The sequence below is a fragment of the Schistocerca piceifrons genome, chromosome 3, assembly GCF_021461385.2.
Source record: "Schistocerca piceifrons isolate TAMUIC-IGC-003096 chromosome 3, iqSchPice1.1, whole genome shotgun sequence".
NCBI lineage: Eukaryota > Metazoa > Arthropoda > Insecta > Orthoptera > Acrididae > Schistocerca > Schistocerca piceifrons.
In genome coordinates this window covers 465410863-465422566 of record NC_060140.1, presented here as the reverse complement: position 1 = coordinate 465422566, position 11704 = coordinate 465410863, and positions in this window count along the sequence as shown.

Genomic DNA, 11704 nt, shown 5'->3' with positions numbered 1-11704 from the left:
ACCCAAGGCCACCCCCCCCTGCAGAATACTGGAGCATGCTAGAACTCCTTCCATGGAAATTTCCATACTGAGAATCGTTCCAGAAAGACTGACTAACTAATTTCTGGTCGCATTATCGTGATGTAGAGGAACAAGGTGGGCACAGTAGCTCACGAGTCCCAGTTGCAGCCAGTCTCTGGAAGAAGAAGATAATGAAGCGTCACTTGCAGCAATCGAGATCCTCATTTGTCTCTCCATCACAGAAGAAGCGTAAAAGTAAGTACTCATTAGATGTCATTGCTACTATTACTGCACATAGTGTTCCCTCCCCCTTCTCTTCTTTGTGAAGTTCCCTTTCTTTGTTCAACTCCATGTCATCGTCTGTGGATGTATATTGTTGCTTCATCTTCGTTCAGTAGCCTCGTATCTGGATCAGCAGCAGCTACCATCGGTTTGTTGGGACTTGCAGTGAACCCTGGCTTGTCAGGACCAGCAGCACCATGGGATTCTGTAGCACACAAACCATCATGTTGGAGCAGGACCACGAGCTGCTGTTATCTATCCCACTCATTGGTTTACACAAGTCCCAGAGTCTAGGAAAGTATGTGCTGGGGTCCTACACTACACAGTGCAGCTCAGTAGTGGTCTCCGACACATGCACCATCCCAAAACATTCGATGTTACCGCAAGGACAGAGTGTTGACGTGGTGGATGAGAAACTGCGAATTCCTCCCAGTGCTCTACTGCTTTTTGCTTCAGCTTATAAGTTAACCACTAATGGTTAAGAGCGTTTAAATAGTGGTACAGAGCATCAGAGGACAGGGACTGGCCTGTTGTGTTAGAGATTGAAAATGCATTGAGAAGTGTTAAAGTGTAGAACACTACATCAACCAACAGATGACCTCCTAGTATTCTCCATTTACTGTGCTAGTCTGATGCTTTCTATAACATTATGATACGATGTGAGATCAGGAGATCAAGCCATCTGTCTGCAACACTCCACCATAATGAATTTATTTGGTCTGTGGATGTTGCTATCCCCTGCGCTGGAAAAATTGAACTGTGGGCTGCCATGTGTTCATACTGTGTTTAAAGACATCATGAACTATCAATACATGCATAGTCCGCATGTAGATGATTTAGAACCGAGCATCAATACAGTCTCGAAAGAAGGAGCTACAGGATCATCCATTAGTTTGAGTAAAATACATGCAGAATATACTGCAGATATTGGGGAAACACTGTAAAAGATGATTCAGTTGATTTTGTTGTTGATGCAATGTATCCTATGTATTATTGCTGAATGCAAATAAAATAGAATCGCAAATCTTTGTTGTATTTTTTATTTAACTACCTTGTCATTATCTAATGTAATTGTTGTAAGTGACTGGTCCTGTGACGATGCAGAAGAAGACCGGAAGAAGCAGAAGAAGAAGAAGAATGGAGTACTCCTGCCATGATCAAATTCTACTATATTCCTGTTTTGGTCGGCATATGGGTATGACGTATTTTATTTGAGACGTATTCCAGAACACGCAACTGTTGGTGAGCAATAATGCTAATCTTTTATAGCTTTCAGAGAAGACAATTCGAATCAAAAACACATTTACCAGCCACATTTTGGAACTGACATGTCATTCAATGGTTTGGTGAGGAGATGTGCAGATTGCTGGAATCACAAAGACTACGGGATTCTTGTTATTGAAGAGCCAAGAAAACTGATTGACGGTAGGTCTAGACAGAATTTCCAGGAGTTTCTATAGTATGTCAATATTCATCACACCATGGACAAGTTCACAATTATGTCAGGCACTCAGTCTGAGAGGATAGGTCTGCATAGACAGAGAATGCGGCTATAGATAGATGGAAACATAAAGTTAAGGAACTAGAAACATATGCCCAGACCCTTCTGAGATTGATCAATGAATTAGATACGACGATTAAGGAACTAGAGACGTAAACACGCATCGTTCTGAGAAACAAAGGAGATACTTAGGTGTCAAACTTGATGGTACTGAAAACAAAGTGCATGACTTAACCGTAAAGACCGTGTGAAATGCATATAAGGTGCAGCCTGTAAAGACCCCGCTTAATATACAGCAAGATGTCAATAAGTATAAGGTCATCACTGCACGGACGGCTTTTCGAGACAGAAGGTTAGGACATTTGGATCGAGAGCAGATACTGTGACAAACGCTTAAACCAGTTACTGAATCTCTCGATGAACTCTCTGCGAAATTACACAGCGACAACGGTGATGCTATTGCTGCTTTCATTACTCATCACAGTAATGCTAAGATAGGCAAAACATTCTGTGTCAGTGGTGAAAAACCATACATGTTGCGTACACAGCCTATAACCCCAGATGAAAAAACAATGGAGATAGGGGTTAGGGAACACCAGACTTACTGATTACCATTTTCCTAAAACCCTCAGAAACAGTAAAGTTTTCACCCAAAAATCTGGAAATGTATGGTGCAATGCTACAATTGACTAGTGTATACAGGAAAGCAGGAAACCAATGCAGTGTCATATACAGAGACTCAGTAAAGCCATTACTATTAGGTCAGTATACTGATATTCAGCATAAAAGAGTCAGCAATCAAGCCTTTCAGTATTTATGCTACGACAACTGCAGCGATATAATAGATCCAACACGGCTGCTCATGACGGCAGCTTCCGTGGGCAATACAGCTCATTTGAATGAGGCTGTCTCGATAATTTCAGAGCTTACAGAGAGAGAGAGAGGTATTATTGAATAACTATGGAGACAGTAGCTCGAGACCTGCACAAACCACCACACAAAACATACCCTGGTAAGCCTGTTACGATTGAATGTTTGAATGATTTTTGGTAGGCTGATCTTGTAGATATGAGAGAATATTCACTTGAGAATAATGGACTGACATATATTTTAATGGTTATAGATACAAACTTCAAATTTACCTGGGCATTACCTGTTAAAACAAAAACGGGGAGAAATGATGCTGATGTGTTTGAGCATTTGTTGCAGACAGAGATGAATTGGTCCCCGGACAACCTCCAAACCAATTATGGTGGAGAGTTTTAGAATAGGTATTTCAAGACTGTGATGCAGCGGTATGTAATACATCACTACTCAACATTCACTCACCTGGAGGCGAGTATCGTGGAACGTCTGAACATAACAATAAAAGGCCAAATGTGGACGTGTTTTAAACTTAGTAGCTCATACAAATGGATGTATATCCTCCCAGAACTAATTGCACAGTATAGTTGAACCAAACATAGCACAATAAAAATGAGGCCAATCGATGTTTGTGGTAATGGACTCATGGACACGTTGCACTTAATATTAAAATGCTGGATCCAAGAAAACAGAAATTTAATATAGGTGATTTGGTACATGTCTCAAAACATAAAACTGCATTTGAGAAGTCATACCTTCCAAACAGGTAGAGGGAGTTATTCAGTTTCCACAGTTCTCAGAACAAATCCCAGCAATTACATCTTAAATAATAGCAATTCCCTGAAATTTTGGGATGTTTTCATTCCTAGAAAATGCTGGAGAGCTGAGAACCACACGTGATTCTGATAGAGTATGTCATAAGACGTCGAAGGAATAGAGCACTAGTTGAATGGCTTGGTTTTCCCACAACACAAAAGAGCTGGACTGACACTGATGACTTGCTACATAAAGGCAACCACAGAATACAGTAGCATAACACGTGTGATAGGTGGCGCATTACAGCAGGTTGTGGTATTCTAGACAAACTGCCAGTGAAATTGCACATTTTGGGATACTACTACTTGGACCTGGTACAAAGCGTCAACAACGTCAACTTGACGAGGCATGCTTGCAACATGACATAGAATATGCACAACATCACGATCTCGCAGGACATCACGCCGCAGATCGAATTTTAGCTGAAAAGGCTCAGGCGATAAGCAGAGGAAAGGATATTGGTGTAGGACAGCGCATTGCTGCGTTTGTAGTTGACAAAACCATATTGGCAAAATTAAGTTATGGTTACGGGTGATGAATTTCAAGCAATTTATGAGTGCTGCAAATCGTCCACTAAAGAAGAAGACAACGACGACGAAGAAGGGGTATGTTAAGAAAGTGTATCCTGACAGAGATGTATGCAGTTAAAAGTGCTCAGAAGCGTAAAGGAGCGGTTATAGCATCCAGGGTTCTGACAATACCCAAGACATCACATGGAATTAATGCCTTCCTCCTTGCTACCCTCGCAGGTCTCTCAGTGGTGGGTTCACTGGCTATTTGTGCTGCAACTGTTGTCAGAAATGTCAAGAATGCATGAAACTCTAAGGAGCAGCTATGCGAAGCAAGAAGACGTTACCCCATGGTTGAAGCAGCAGCCATCGGTTAAGGACTTTATCTGAAGCCATATAAGACAGGACTATGGCTCTAAAATAAATAAAGAAAGCCCTTAAACTATTCTACCTTACAGACTGTTTACAAATACGGATATGCTTCAAGTTTGTCAGGAAAAAACCAGCACTCCAAAATTCCGTGGTGTGTTTATGTTGCATACATTACTGAAGACTATGTGGAATCTGGAGAATGTGGCATTGTGAATTTAGATCTTTCTGGGGGTCCAGGAAACCACATAGTGGTGTGTGTTAATAAAAATACAAATAACGTATACTATTTCGAATATTGGAGACTTGTAACTGCCAGTAGAGATACGAGACCTTACAGACAGAAGACGTGTGTTCTTCAATTTTCATCGATATCAAGCCTTTACTACTTACTTATGCAGGCAACTGTGGATCATGTTCCTCCTAACATACACGAAGAAGCAAATATGTAAGGAGATGCATTAAGCATCCTCCCGTCAGTCGAGGCTCAGATGCAATGTCGTATACTCTGACTTTAAAAGAATGACCGTCAGTATTACGAGCAAATTACTTCCCACCGATTGATTTAAGCACAGGGGAGTGGAATCAAAACTTACAACAGCATTCCGAATATCACAAGAGGCTGACAACAAACTTCATCTGGAAATTGTGGAAAATGAAACTAGTACACACGTTATTGGCGATTTAAAAGAAGTTTTGAAACGGTCTGGAAAAGGCATTGCGCTACGTGCAAACATCAATACACCTAAAACTTTAGGTTTTTGAAGAAAAATCGTAATAAATTATACAGATCCGACCAGTCAGAGGATAGACTTCCTGTCAGACATTCGGTGTTGAGTGTAATATTGCGACAAACTCTTATCTCAACATCAAATTGATTCGTACGATTTGCGGATTCTTCCCATCAGTGGGAGCAAGGTACAAGATCGTTGAGATCCCTGCTAATGCTATTTACCTCTCAGTAACAGTTCAGGCTTTGGACTATCTGGAACTGCGTATTGTGGACCACAATAAACAACTTGTCGGTTTTCGCGGTGCGGAAATCATTGTACGGCTACATCTAAAGCGGAACCAGCAGTGACCTTGAACGTGCAGAGACCTAGAAGCGGTGGCGGAGAGCTTCCGCTAGTCAGGGGATCGCACCAGCCCAGTATTGTCAACGAAGACAGGATGGGCGTAAGGTATAAAGCCAAAGTACACAACGTGTAGTGCGGCACATCACAACAGAACTGAAAGTTGACAATACATGCAAACTACGAGTTTCTTAAATCAGAGGGTCTGAAGCCGCACAGCGACGTCGTTCGATAGAACTATCCCGGAATATGACGAGAGTATTGTATGCCTGGAATACTTCTCGGATAAAAAATTGGAAATTTGTGGTAAGGACTTATGGGATCAAATGCTGAGATCATCGGTCCCTAAGCTTACACACTACTTAATCTAGTTTAAACTAACTTACGCTATGGACAACACACACACACACACACACACGCACACACACACACACACACACACACACACACACACATGCTCGATGGAGGACTCGAAACTCCGCCGGGGAGGAGCCGCGCGAACGTGACAAGGTGCCCTAGACCGCTTGGCTACCCAGAGCGGCTCTCGGATAAACCTTATGCATCAACCACATTTAACAAGAACGATGGAATTAGGATTTGATCCAACATCATTACTCTTTAATCCTCCCATGCAAGAATTTCATATCTCTTGATGATACATCAATCTTTACCCATAATGCTTTTGCGTTCCTGTTTCGTCAGGTACGGTCGAATTTAACGGGGTCGAGACCGACCATACAGGCAATGTAGTCATAACATCAATTTTTAAAACGTTTGTGTCCACTTCTCCCTCGGATCTGACCGCTTTAGAAAATGCTGGATTGTTCTTTGACGAGCCAGGGCATAGAATAGTAGAAGAGCACAAGGGACATACAGCGTATATGCCTTTAAAATTGCTTATTGAATACTTTAAGGATATGCAGAGAACTATTCTGAGTGGTAAACAGGAACTTATTCTGTTATAGAGTGCAACAGATAACAACTCATACATTCAACGAGCTCAAGAGGAGAAAGAGTTCGCCATCAATAAAATAATATAAAAATGTCACACATCACAGTACCGGAAGAGCTGCGTTAAAGTTTTTTTGTAAGTTCTGAATATCTGTGTATTTCTACTGCTTTCTTTCCGTTCATGGGAGGTTTCCGAGTAACCAGTGCAACCGACTGCAATAATAAAATGAGGCCTATTAAAACCTCTTCTCATCTGTAGACGCCCAAGTCTATCATTCTTACGTTTCAGACCATTAGAAGAGGGAATATAGCAAATGATTCCAACTAATTTGATAACTGCAAGTTAACTAATGCCAGAATCTACCTGAACTCTCAATTCTACCCATATGATAATTAGCATAGTGGAATTAAAATGTATACAGTCTAGCATATGACACGTATGTTAGGGGTGTCTGTTCCATCCACAGAAATTCAAGCAGCTGGCGCCAGTCATCATAGTAGACTGTTAGAAAGAGAGGGAGGTAATTAAATCTGGAACTATAGATATACGAACTGAATTTGAATCTTTCGCAAATTTCCCGGAAAACACTGGAGTGTGATCAACTACTGCCCGCTCACCAGCGTCGTGCAACGAGCTGTATAAATGAACGGTTGCTGCGCCATGCGCAGAGCAGTCCACAATGGTGTCTCAAGGTGTGAACATCTTTGCCGATGCTCAGGCTTTCTATGATGATTAGCGTAGACAGTTTATAGTTAAAGATGTTGCATTTGTAGCATACACAGAAGGTGCCAGAACAATAGAAATTCGCAGCAAACACTGCATCTCTGAAGTATTTCAGGGATGTGAAGGGGGCTGAAACGCGGAAGAGTGCAAAGTCTTAATACATTTTTACCACGGAATTCACTGGGATGAGCCTTTCTACCTTGTAGAGACATAGTGGCGTCGCTTCGATTATTCGATCACTCGGATACCATGATGTATGTGAAGGGGAAGGAGAAGATCTCATGGATTCTGCTTCAAGTTTGTTGCTTTTCTAGACCCGTAATTCTACAGATGCCCGGCTCTCCATCGATTCAAGAAAAGAATGTGTGAAAATAGTGTTGCTACGTCTGCTTAGGAAAACGTGAAATTACTTTTAAGTTGCATGACAAGAAAATGAAGTTTACCTCACAAACTGTGTGTACTTTATTTCCATCCTGTTCCTCACTTGATGGTATACAGTTTTACCCAGATACTATGTCCGTGGTTTTCTTGAAGCACAGGAGATATAAGTTTACATCTTTGCTATGTGTCTTTGGAAGCAGACATGGTCACGTACAGTCCTGCTCCAACAACCCAATTTATGCTATACAATAGGCGTAATCCCATGCAGTCATTCACCTTCTTAATAGCACTCATCTCCAGAATAACTAATGTCGTTTATGCTATGCATATTCTTTTTATCTACACAAGGCAAAAGGGTTTTTTTTTTTTTTGCAAATAACAAAATCAAACGAGTATAGTGCGAAATTTTTTTCATTTATTCACTTCACAAAGATACAATTTGTGTATTGAGATACCGTTTAGTTCTTGAGATATAGTTCAGTTCTTGAGACACAGTTCAATTATTGAGGTACAATTCAATTCTTGACAAACAATTTGACTCTGGTATTTCAATGCAGAGATACATTTAACTGCCATGCTACTGTAGTAACAGCAGTTAAGAATACTCTTTACAAGTTTTTTCCAGTGGCGCTGGATGGGAACGTTTTCTACAGTTTTTATAAATCTACGCTAAAAACTAATGCGGAGATACTTTTTTTTCTACAACTAAATTCCAAGGTTCTAATAGTGTAGGTTGAACAGAATTCTGATGGACTGCGTCCACTTGGAAGCTAACCAGTCTTGTTGTCCATAACTTTTCTTGTGTTTGCAGTTAAAATTGTAGGATGTAAGGTCCGCCAATTATGCAAAACACCGTTCTTTCCAATTTCCTAAACATGTTTCAGCACCACTGTGCCATCATCAGTGGGTTTCCGTTTTATTTAATCTGTAATGTGAACATTTTTACTAAATGATTACGAAATTATGTGGATATTTAGTTCAAACAATAACTCCATTCTTCTGTTAATATCTTTACACTTGGTGTCCATGATTTTTCAGGAGCACTTGTGTATGGTTTATTACAAGTAGCTAGTCATCTTCAACCAATCGATGCTGATGAGAAAGTTTGTGGGAGGTTAAACTAACATCTAAACGTAATTTAGTTTCTCACGATATTTCATGCCTATATTCGTTTTTACAAACTTACGTTTTCGTGTGGCAATCCATTTTGTTCTTAGCATCATGGTGAGGTGCTGTGATGCAGACGTGAATATAACACGTATTTTCACAAATAAGGTCGTAAAAGCACTTTGCGCTTCACAAAAACACACTGTAATTGTGGTTGTTGTGTGTCCCAGCCCAGTCAGTGTTCATTTGTTCACCAGTGAGTTCGTGGCCAAATTTGGATTTTGTTTACATTTAATAAGTGTGTGTGTGTGTGTGTGTGTGTGTGTGTGTGTGTGTGTGTGTGTGTGTCTGTCTGTTTGTGTGTGGGTGGGTGTTTGTGTGTGTGTGTGTGTGTGTGTGTGTGTGTGCATAGACTTTGTTTATGTTGTCTTTTTTGTAAAGTTCCTTTAAACTGTTAAATAGTGTGCCCTTGCAGAGTGTAGTGCATTCTTTTATGATCTGTTTTCCTTCTGCTATTGCTGTCTGTTTGTGGAAGTCTTCCTCAATGGTCAGTTTGCTGTATACACTATGGCTGGATTTTAGTATTCTTAAGTTTGCTTCTATTACAGTTGAGTGGTGATTGTGGGCTATAAGGCGGTCAGCAAATGTGCTATGTACACGTGTACAATTTTGATAATACCAGGAACCTGGAAAACTCAAAGGAATTAATTGACAGATTCAAGAATGTACACATATCTGACACAGCATCCCTCATATAATTTGATGTCACATCAATTTACACTTGTATTCCAATAAATGAAACAATCAACATCATCAGACAAAGATTAAAACAACAAGGAAACACACTGAACACAAACATCAATGAAATAACAGCCATACTCAAGACAATAACATCACAAAATTATTTAGTGTTCAACACAGAATTTTACTCTCAACATGAAGGCCTGTCAATGGGATCAACAATTAGTGGCCTACAAGGTAACATATTTATGAACAACCTGGAGAACTTGATCTTCAGGCAAATAATAAAACCAAAAAACTACAAAGTTATATACTAGTACTGTTATGTCAATGACATAATATGCCAGACTGATGAACCACATACACACATGGAACAGCTACACAATGAAATAAACAACTTGCACCCAAACTTAACTTCACATTAGGAAGAGAAACTAACAGCACGCTACATTTTCTAGATCTCACCATTCATGAAACAAACAGCACACAAAACTTCACAATGTTCAGGAAACCGACAACCACAAGCACTACCATTCAAAACCTATCCAACCACCCGTTGACACATAAGCAAGCAAACTCCAGATTCATGCTCTATAGATTAAACACAAAACCCATGAGCAAACAGATGTACACACAAGAACTAAACACAGTAAAACAAATAGCAATAGAAAATAGTTATGATAAGCATATGGTAGACAAGTTAAATCAAAAAGTATGTAAACACTACAAAACTAAACACACCACACACACACACACACACACACACACACACACACAAAAGTCTTCACTCAACACAGAGCAACACAAAACGCAAACAATGACCACACACAGAACACAGCACAGCAACAACACACATACAAAACGAAAAGGCGCATACTCACCTATAATAACAAGATTGACCACAGATTAGGCAACATATTAAAGAATCAGGGACTCTCAATAGGATACAGGACAGAGAACATAACACAGAAAAGTATCAGAACACAAGAAACGCCCACAGATAAATTTAACAGGTCAGGAATATATGAACTCACATGCAATACTTGTCAGTCAGTGCACATAGGACAAACATGCATAAACTTCAAAACCAAATATTCAGAACATCTCAGAGTCTTAAAAAGCAACAGCTCCGATAGCACATTTTCTGGCCATCTTATGGCCCACAATCACTACCCAACTATAATAGAAACAGACTTAAGAATACTAAAACCCAGCCACAGCCTATACAGCAAACTGGCCATTGAGGAAGACTTCCACATACAGACAGCAATAGCAGAAGGAAAACAGGTCATAAATGAATGCACTACACTCTGCAAGGGCACACTATTTAACTCTTTAAAGCAAATTTACAAAAAAGACAACACAAACAAAGTCTAGGCACACACACCCACCCACCCGCCCACCCCCCCGCCACTCCCACATCCCCCCTACACGCACACACACACACACATAAACACACACACACACACACACGAAACATGGATACACTAGACTCACAATTTTACACACAAAAGGAACACAATGTAAAAGACAACACAAACAGCTAAGAAGCGTACAGAAAACACACACATACAAAAATATGAAATGTAAACAAAATCCAAATTTGGCGCTGAACTCTTTGGTGAACAAGTTTGTAAAAACGAATATAGGCGTGACATATCGTGACAAACTAAATTACGTTTAGATGATAGATTAACTCCCCACAAAACTTCTCATCAGCATCGCTTGGTTGCAGACGACAAGCTACCTGTAATAAACAATAAACAAGTGGTCCTGAAAAATCATGCACACCAAGTGTAAAGGTATTAACAAAAAGAATCGAATTATCGTTTGAACTAAATATCCACATCATTTTGTAATCATTTAGTAAAAATGTTCACATTACAGATTAAATAAAACGGAAATCCACTGATGATAGCACAGTGGTTTGAAACATGTTTAGGAATTTGGGAAAAACGGTGTTTTGCATAACTGGTGGACCTTACATTGTACAGTTTTAACCAGTCTTGGACAGTTAGAGGCAGGTGAAACTTAAAATTCTGTTTATACACATGTGATGTATGAATATATAAATATAAAAAATTTATGCTTTTGCTTAACATTTTTTTACTTCTTTCCCATACAGGGTGCATACATATATGTACATACGTTTTTGTCTTGTTTTATGCTTTTTCCACACACGTTGTTTGTATATATACATGTTCATAATACACTTAAATAAATAAATATTATATGACACACACACACACACACACACACACACACACACACACACACACATACACGCACATGTACACACATGTACATACATGTAAAAACTTACTCTATGATAATAGGATGATACTACTACTCTGCCAGATACTCTCTCTCTCTCTCTCTCTCTCTC